Source organism: Pristis pectinata, chromosome 9 (genome assembly GCF_009764475.1).
Source record: "Pristis pectinata isolate sPriPec2 chromosome 9, sPriPec2.1.pri, whole genome shotgun sequence".
Classification (NCBI taxonomy): Eukaryota; Metazoa; Chordata; class Chondrichthyes; order Rhinopristiformes; family Pristidae; genus Pristis; species Pristis pectinata.
The window spans coordinates 33,157,768-33,167,772 of NC_067413.1; positions in this window are offsets into that span (position 1 = coordinate 33,157,768).

Consider the following 10,005-nt stretch of genomic DNA (forward strand, 5'->3'; position numbering starts at 1 on the left):
CCACCCATGATGAGAGACTGGACTTCATCTTAAAGATGACATCTCCGACAGTGCAGCATTCTCTCAGAAATGTACTGGAAGTATCCAGCCTAGATTTTATAGCCTTGGGGTTAGACTTGAACTCACAATTGAAAAGCAGAAAAATGCAGATGCTGCAAGTCAAATAAAAATATGTTGGAAATACTGAGCAGGTTGGACAACATCTGTGGAGAGAGAATTAGTAGAGAGAGAAACAGAGTTAATGTTTCAGGTTAATGACCTTTGATCAGAACTATGAAAACTTCATAGTTCACAGTTGCAGTGAAGGGAGAGGGGTGTAGAGAGTAAAGGGAATATCTGACCAGGTGGAGACCAAGTACAGGCTGAGAGAGGGAAGATTTTTAACTGGAGCTGATCTGATTGGTGGAGATATAAATAGAGTGAGGTGAATTGGAATAAAGGAGAGTGAAAAGGCTTGTAAGATCTTTAAGATGCAAAATAATGTAGTTGCTGGAAATCTGAAATGAAAGAGAATCTGGAAATGCTCAGCAACCCAGGCAGCATCTGCAGAGAGCAAAAAGTGGAATTAGCATTACGGATTGACCTGCCACCAGAACTGGCTAGATCTGATAGAAACCAGAAGGGCTGGTTATTTTGTCTCATCCTGCTTCCTGTAGGGGATCTATTCCATTCTCCCAATTTCCCTAGTTTTGCCATATCTATCCTGATGAGAAAATCTTAACATCAGCATTTCCACAATGTTTTATTCTTCCCATGGCTTCTCTTCCACCAGTGTTGACAATGGCTCCCAACTGCATCCATTCCATTTCTTGCACTTCGCTCATCCCTTCTCATAGAAGTTGTACAGTACAGAAATGGAGCCTTTGACCCACCACGTCCGTGCTGACCTTTTTGCCCGACTACACTAATTCCATTTGCTTGCATTACAATCATATCCTTCTATGCCTTGCCTATTTAAGTACCTGTCTAAATGCCTCATAGTGATTGTATCTGCCTTTACTTCCTCCTCTGGCAGCACATTCCAGATATCAACCACTCGCTGTGTACTTCCACCCAGAGAAAGAATAGGGTTCGCCTTGTCTTCACCTTCCATCCCACCAGTCTTCACATTCAACAGATCATCCTCTGTAATTTTTGCCACCTTCAACAAGGTACCACCACCAGACATGTCTTCCCCTCCCTTTCCTTTTCAACATTTCAAAGGAACCATTTTCTCCACAACTCCCTTGTTCACTCTTCCATCACCAACAATGCCCAGTCCCCATCACACAGCACCTTCTCATTGAGGCACAGGGCTTACAAAACCATTTACCTTTGTACTATCTGGGGATCCAAGCACTCCTTCTAGGTGAAGCCTCAATTCAGTTGTATTTCTTCCAAGTTAGAATCCAAATGGAGGTTTGGTTGTTACTTAGCAGGACCCCATCATTCAATATGTAAAGGTGACTGAACTCCCGGTTGCCCGTCACTTTAATTCTCCTTCCCACTCCTATTCTGACCTCTCAGTCTTTGGCCTCTTATACTGTTCTAACAAAGCCCAATGTAAACTCAGGGAACAACATCTCACCTTCTGTAGTTAATACTACATTTCAAATCACCAGCCTTTCCAGTTTGTATCAGAACTGACTAGTTCTGATGAAAGGGCATCATCCTGTAATATTAACTCTGTTTCTGTCTCCAGAGATACTGCCTGACATGCTATTTCCAGTATCTCACAGTTCCTGCATTGCTGCTTTTCTCTCTCTCTATCCTTCTATTTACACCTCCTCTGGACAGATCAACTACAATTAACAAGCTTTCACCACCCTCTCTCAGCCAGTACCACCACCATTCAGTCCCTCTTGTTCTCCATGCTGTCACAGATACCCTCTTTGTTCTCTCCACCCCTGCCCCTTGATTTCCAACTTTTCTTTGTTCTGATGGAAGGTCATTGACCTGAAACCATTAACCCTGTCTCTTGCTTCACATATGCTGCCTGACCTGTTGAGCATTTACTACATTTTCTCCTTGAACCACCACCTCCTGACTGAGAAATGACATTGAAGCCCACTGACCCACAGTCAACCCAGTGCAAGAATGAAGAGGACTTAGAGTCATAAAGCAAAACAGCACAGATACAGGCCCCTTAGCCTAAAGAGTCCATGCTGACCACCTTGTCCACCTAGTTAGTCCCAATTTCCTGCGTTCAGCCTAAATCCCTCAAGGTCCCTCCCCTCCATGTACTGCATGTCCCCTTAAAGGAGACAGGGGAACCACTTAACAACAGATGCTAACAAATGCAAATCCACTTAAACAGGTGGATTAAATCTCTGCAGAATAACTGCAATGTCAAATTTTAAAGAATGTTACCCTGAGGCTTTTGAACTGTCAACAATGCTATGTCCTTGGAATTAAGTATGGACAGAAAGAGTAGCATATTCAGAGATTGAAAATTCACATTGCATGAGAACAGAAGATCCACAAATAAAGCACAGGACCAGAGAAATTGCTTATGCATCCTGCTGAGGGCACCAGAGCCCTCTTAGATGGCTCTCTTCTCCCTTCCCCCAGCATGACTCCTATTATGACCACAAGTTTAATGTGTCAGGTGAAAATGAAGGAAACTGGACTTGGAGCCACTGTCTGATTATCAGATAGCAGTAAGGAATTTTGGACCATGCAGCTGTCTGTTATTTGAATCCGTTCCACCTTCTAGAGGTTTCACTTGTTGCTAGCCAGACTGTAACCCATTCCAGTAAACAGTTTATAAAAACTGTGCCCAGTACCACAAAAGCAGCCTGCTCAGGTCTTCTGTTCACTGTACCTGCACAACCCGAATCACCATCTCAGTATAGCAACACTTTGACCACTTTGCACTACAATTGACTTTATTTTTTTTGTTCTAATTGTGTTTGTTTTTGTAAAAATAGTGCATTATTTGTTTAATCTGTTTTTTTCTCATGAATGTTGTGTATCTGATACAATGTGCCTGCGATGTTGCTGCAAGTAAGTTTTTCACTGCACCTGTGCATACAAGTACTTGTGCATATGACAATAAACATGACTTTGACTACTGCTGCATTACTTCATGTGTTCATATGTTTCAATCACCTACTAATTCTCAGGGTATGGGCAACACTGACAAGGCCTGACCTTTATTGTGTGGCCTGATTGCCTTTGTGATGTTGGTGTTGGTCCTCTTGTTGAAATGCAATGGTTTGGTGGCCCTTTAGAGTACACTTAACAATCAACCACACTGCATATGACACATTCAGCCCATCAAGTCTACGTCAGCTCTTGGGCATTCCCATTAGTCCTGTTCTCCCTCTTATGGTCCTGTAACCTATTCTCACTCATGCTCATCAACTCTTCTCTGATTCTACTACCACCCATTTGCACTAGGGATAATTAACAATGGCTAATTAATCTATCAACCAGCACATTTTTGGGATGTGGGAGGAAACCGGAGCACCCAGGTGAAATCCACACGGTCACAGGAGATCGTGCAGACTCCGCACAGACAGCACCTGAGGTCAGAATCAAACTTAAGTTGCTGGAGCAGTGAGGCAGCAGTTCTATCTCTGAGACTAGCTTAGATCTTGGTCAGCATGAACAAATTGGGCCGAAGGGCCTGTTTCCATGCTGGATTACTCTATGACACTATGACTACCCGCCGCACCATTGTGCTGATATAGGGCTGCAGTCACATAGAGCCAGACCAGATAAAAAGGCAGATTTTTTTTAACCCCTTTAGTAAAGAACAAATTGTGTTTTTAATGCTAATCTGACAGCTTTCTGGGCATTTTTTCCAAGCCAACTTCTTATTATCAGATTTGAAGGTAAAACAAATTCAAGTTCACGATCAACTACAGTAAGATTTGTACTCACATTGAACTACAAGTCCATGCTTATTGATCAGGGTCACTTGTATGGCAATGCAATCATTCTATTAAGAGTATCTTCTCTGCAGATTACTGGTTTTATTCAAGTAATTCTTCATGTGGTTTTAAAAACTATTTTGGATTAATTGGTAGATATGCAATTGGGTTCATGAAGTACAAATGAGTCTCAATATTATTAACTTTGATGCGGCAGCAGAAATAAGGAAGGCAAATTCTCCTTGGACGTGGCGGAAATGGGAACAGGAGTAAAGAGATAGGGATTCACAATTCATTAAAAGTAGTAGCACATTTGAAGTACTTGGCCAATCAAAGTACTGTGGATAGAACTGAAAAGTAGTGTTGTGTTAAATATGTGCGGAATCTTGGTTCAATTTTATTTGGTAGTGCTGGGCAGAGTTCTGGTCTCCATATTACTAAAGGGACCCTGGTGCAAAAATCATTCACAAGAATGGAACTAGAACTAAATGGCAGTGTTAAACTATCTTTAAAGTTGACAGGACAAGGGTGGAGAAAATACTTCCACTTATGAGAATGTTTGGCCAATGTAACAGATATTATTGAATCCAGTTGGGAATTCAGAAGAAACTTCTTTAGCCAGAGAGTAGTGAGAACGTGGAACTCCCTCCCGCAAAGTGGTTTTCTTATCATAAGGCAGTGGTAGGTACTTATCAAATCAAGTCGAGCTTATTGTCATATGCACAATTTTGGTGAGATACAGGTACAATATAAGACTTGCTTGCAGCAGCATCAGAGGCACATACATTACATTGTATACATTAGGCACATGCATACATTAGTGTTCATATTTTGGAGTCAGGGTGAGGCATCTGGTGTGACTGATGCTCACGTACTCTGGAATAGTCGAAGTGAGTAGTGCCGGTGCATTTAAGAGAAAGGTAGGCCATTTATACTATGAACACAAGAAAATAGGAGCGGGGCAGGCAGCAAGCCCCTCAAACCTGCTCCCAATTCAACATGATAATGGCTGATCTATGCTGGCCTCAACTCCTCTTCTGTGCCAGTTCCCCATCACCCTCAATTCCTCGGTCTTTCAAATATTTATCAGTCTCCACCTTAAATATGTCTAATGATCTGTCTTCCATCACCTTCAGGGGCAGAGAATTCCAAAGATTCACTACCCCCTGAGAGAAGACATTTATAAACACCTCAGTGTTAAATAACCAGCCCCCTTATTTCGCAGCTCTGTCCCCTTTTCATGCCCCTTTCAGGACGTCCTGAAGTACTTTACAGGCAAGGAAGTACCACCTGCACTTTATGCCACAGCTCCTCTCAACAAAAGTTTTCATGTGTCCACTGCCAAGCCTGGGATAGTCTCACTTCCTCAAGATATAACGCAGATGTCTCATTTTTTGGCACAGATTCCAAGTTAGTGCTCTCACCATTGCTATCAATCCTTGTTTATGCTGCTGATCTCATGCTCTTGGGCACGGCCATGGAGAAGACGAGCGTCTGCCTCCCTATCTTTTTTTAAACAATCTTGCACCATAGTTGGATCACAGAATGTTCTATTTTTCTTTCAAAAATGAGATGAATTCATTGTTTTTGTTCCAAAGTTTGTTCCTTTCCTGTTCTTGGCAGTTCCAAGCCTCCATAACATACACACGAAGCAATACCTTTCTTTTAGGTTCAACAGTTTCCCATACCGTGCATTAGATTCAGATTGAGATTTATCAGGATGGCAGAGAAAGGAAGAGTCTTGCCCAGCCAGAGATGGCTTTATTTATTTTCCTCATGCAAGTGTTGCTACCAAGCCTGTCTCTAACTGCCTCAGGATAGTGAGTGGTGAGCCACTTTCTTGAACCATGACAGACTGTACAGTGATGTTTGTGCAGCAGTTTGATACAACCTGCAGAACTCACGAAGTGCAGAGAAGTGGAGGGATTTCTTCTATCAGAGGGCTCCGAATCTTTGGAACTTTCTACCTCAGAGAGCTGTGAAAGCAGAGTCAGTGAATATATTCAGGGCCAAGGCAGACTTTTGATCTAAGGGGAGTTGAGAATCATGGCAAGTAAACAGGAAAGTGGACTTGAGGTCATGATCACATCAGCCACGATCTTGCTGAATGGTTGAGCAGACTCAAGGGCATCAGACCTATTCTTTCTCCGATATCTTATGATCTTATGTACTTAGAGTCAGCCCCATTGCTGCAGCCTGGAGTCAGACCAGTTAAGGAGAGCAGGCTTCTTTCTCCAAAGAACTTTAGTGAAACTGTTTAGATTTTATAATAATCCAGAAGTTTCATGGTGTCATCACTGATATTAGCTCTTTAATTCATATTTAACTTAACTGGATTCAATCCAAACTTCTGTGTTGGGAGTAGAACTCTAAAAAAAACCCTAGATATTAGTTACCTCTGGACTAATGAAACTTCTTAATTAGTCCAATTAAAAAAAAACACTATAAAACTGTATCCAAGTGAACTCAAGAATGCATCCATAGGTAAGGGCAGTTAGTGTAGTTCCCTGAAGGCACCAGGTTCAATCCTGACCTTAGGTGCCATTTTGTGCAGAGTTTACAGATTCCTTCCATGAACATGTGAGTTTCTGCCCACATTCCAAGGATGTGTTGGTAAGTTAATCAGCCTCTGTAAATTACCCATAATGTAGGTGAGTGCTAGGAGAATTGGAGCAAGTTGATGGGCCTGTGAGAGAGAACTTGAAGTGAAATGAGGAGAGGAATAGATCTGACAGCATCTACAGGAGACACTGCCTCAAGAAGGCGGCATCTATCATCAAGGGTTCCCACCATCTGGGCCATGCCCTCTTCTCGCTGCTACCATCAGGCAGGAGGTACAGAAGCCTGAAGTCCCACACCACCAGGTTCAGGAACAGCTACTTTCCTACAACCATCAGGTTGTTGAACAGATCCGTACAACCCTAACCCTACCTCAGCAACGGAACACTATGGACCACCTCTTGCACTCTTCTTTTTGCACTAAGGTCTTTTTTTTCTCTCTCTCTTCACCGTCTTGTACAATTTATGTACAATTTATATTCTGTGTGTTGTCTGTACCCATGTGCCTGTGATGCTGCTGCAAGCAAGTTCTTCATTGTACCTGTACCTCACCATACTTGTGCACATGACGATAAACTCCACTTGACTTGAGCTGACTTGGATTGCTCCCCTGGGAGCCAGAATGGGCCTGATGGACCAAATGGCCTCCTCCTGTGTTATAAAATGCATCAATACTTCATTTTACTAACCAGAAATTGTTGGAGGATTTAATGGACTTCTGTAAATGACAGGTTTGAGCATTTTAGCTGCCAAAACCCTTTAAACAGCTGCAGCAGGTTTTAAGTTTTCTGCTTCCTCTATAGCCAGCTTGGTATGCAGACAGGAACTCAACATGAATGCTGTTGGCTTCACCCCAGGTAATACTGAATGGACTGATCCCATGACACAAACTGGTGGGATCTACCCAGCAAACTCATCCCAGTAGCAACCTTCACTCACGGTTGGGAATTTCTAATGTCTTTGTAAGCATTTTCTGATTTTGCTTCACCTCTGGTTTGTTGGAAAACCTCACCACAGGAAAGGAGGCCATTGAGCCCATCGAGCCCATCATACCTGTGCCAGCTTTTTGAAGAAACTCTCTGGTCCAACTTCCCCTGCTTTCCCTCCAGAGTCTGGCAAACTTTTCACTTCTGAGGATTTATCCAGTTCACTTCTGAAATTTATATTAGTTTATTATTGTCACATGCAACAAGATACAGCGAAAAACTTTGTTTGTGTGCCATCCCGGCAGATCATGTCATATATAATTACATCAAAGTGGTAAAAAGGAAAAAAGAATGCAGAATCTAGTGTCGCAGTTACAGAGAAGGTGCAGTGAAGGTAGACAAATAAAGTGCAAGGGCCACAACGAAGAAGATTGGGAGACGAAGAGTTCATCTTTTAGCATATGAGAAGTCCATTCAAGAGTCTGATGACAGTGGAATAGGAGCTGTTGGTGGTTCGTGCTCTCAAGCTTTTGTACCTTCTGCCTGACGGGAGAGGGGAGAGGAGAGAGGAGAGAATGTCCAGGATGGGAGGGGTCCTTGATTACATCAGCTGTTTTCCCTGAGGCAGCAGGAAGTGTAGACAGAATCAATGGAGGGGAGGTTGGTCTGTGTGATGGACTGGGCTGCATTCACAACTCTCTGCAATTTCGGTCTTGGATCTATTTTCATATGGCAGTGCATTCCAAGTCACAATTCACTATCAAAAAATTCTTTACACTTCTCCCCTCTGGTTCTTAAATTATCTTAAATCAGTCTCCTCCAGTTACCTAGCTTAATGCCAATGGATACAATTTCCCTCATTTATCAAAACCCATGTGATTTTGAATGCATCTTCAAATCTTTGTTCCAAAAAAAATCACCAATTTCTTTGGTCTCCCCACAAGATTCCTCACCCTTGGTAATTTTCCCTTTTGTCCTCAGCCTGTCTCTGAGACTTGTGTAACTCTCTTCTGCAAATGCTATGCTTTGGCAATTTCTGTATCTCTGTTTGAGATCTTTCACTGCCTCCCTGTTGGAGCTCTCAATATTCCCCCACGATTGCTACTGTGATGGATTTAAACTTTCTCTGAAAGAGGGTTGAGTTACTCTTTATATTTTTGTTTGCAACAGCTTGTATTTTTTCCAATTGCTAAATGCTTCAAGGTGTTTTGTATGTTTAAGAATTTGACACCAAGCTACATGCAGATATTACCATGAAGAACCAAACAGTTGGTCAACCTTAGGTAGCACAGTTAGTAGAGACACTGCCTCATAGCACCCAAGACCTGGGTTCAATCCTGACCTCCAGTGTGATCTGCATGAAGTCTGGAGGGTGGGGAAGTTGATGAGAATGTAGGATTAATGCAACTGGGTAGTTGATGACTGGCACAGACTCAGTGGGCAGAAGGGCCTGTCTCAGTGTTGCATCTTTCAATGACTCCATGTTAGAGTTTGAAGGAATATTTTAAAAGAAGAGGTGCAAACGCTTAGGGAGGGGTTTGGAAAGTTGAACTGCAATTGTCATGGGTGTGGTGATAGAAATTTAGGGCAACCCAGAACTGGAGGAGACTAGAGATTGCAGTAGGGGAGCTGGCTAGTTTTTAAATCTGCAACTCCAAAGAGGAAGCTCAGCAACATGATGAGACCTTGTTGGACCAAGAGCCAAGACACAGTGAGCAAACTGTTGCAAGTTGGATTCGAGCTGCAATGTTCAAGACCAGTTGATCAAATTCTACACTCAACTTACTGATGTTTCTTCATACTTTTTATTATTCAGCAGGTATGAAAGGAACTATTTTTCACTGCCATGGTTAATGTCAAGCCCTTGGCAGCCAGACTGGTGTTCCAGTGAGAGACCCTTTGGCAACTGGCTTTCCCTCCTCATTAAATCAAAAACAATCTCGTTAGTAGTTTATTTTAGGCAGAAACTTTAGCAGCTGTTGGATAATGGAGCTTATTGCATTTTTTGAAAATTAGTCTCTCTTCAGGATAATGCATCACCAGAATTAAATGCAGGGTTATATTTTCCAAGTCCTGTTAGGTTTGTTTAGATTAAACTTATAAACACAAATGTTCTCTGTCAAATCTGATTCAAGGTGGCAAAATAACCCATCATGTGGTTTTAAACTGCAGCCAAAGGTATGCAAAACATATCACTCTTAATCCTTGAAGTTATGCACTATCACAAGCTGATAACTTCAAATAAGCAGGAGCAAGTCATACAGGAATTCCACAGGAACTGGGGAAACAAAGTTGCAAATTTTAGTGTGCATAGCAGAGAAATAGGCCTATGGCACATGCTTACACTCCATGCAAGCACCCTCTTCATCTATTTCAACTCATGAAAACATTGTTTATCCAGTGTTAGATCTGGAGACGATGTTGTCCAGAGGTTTTTCCAGAAGTCAAGAATGAGGTGCAAATCTTACAGTTACAGCAGTTTTATTAGATGTTCAAAGTATAGGTCAGACAGTGTCAGCTTCTACCAGCAAGCAAGTAAAACGAAGTAACAGAAGAACTTTTCCTCATGCTCTCCCTTTATACTGCATACCCATCTAAACTGCTTAGATAAAGGGAATCTTCTGATAACAGCTTGTGAGAAGGTACCAGAGCCAAATATACTG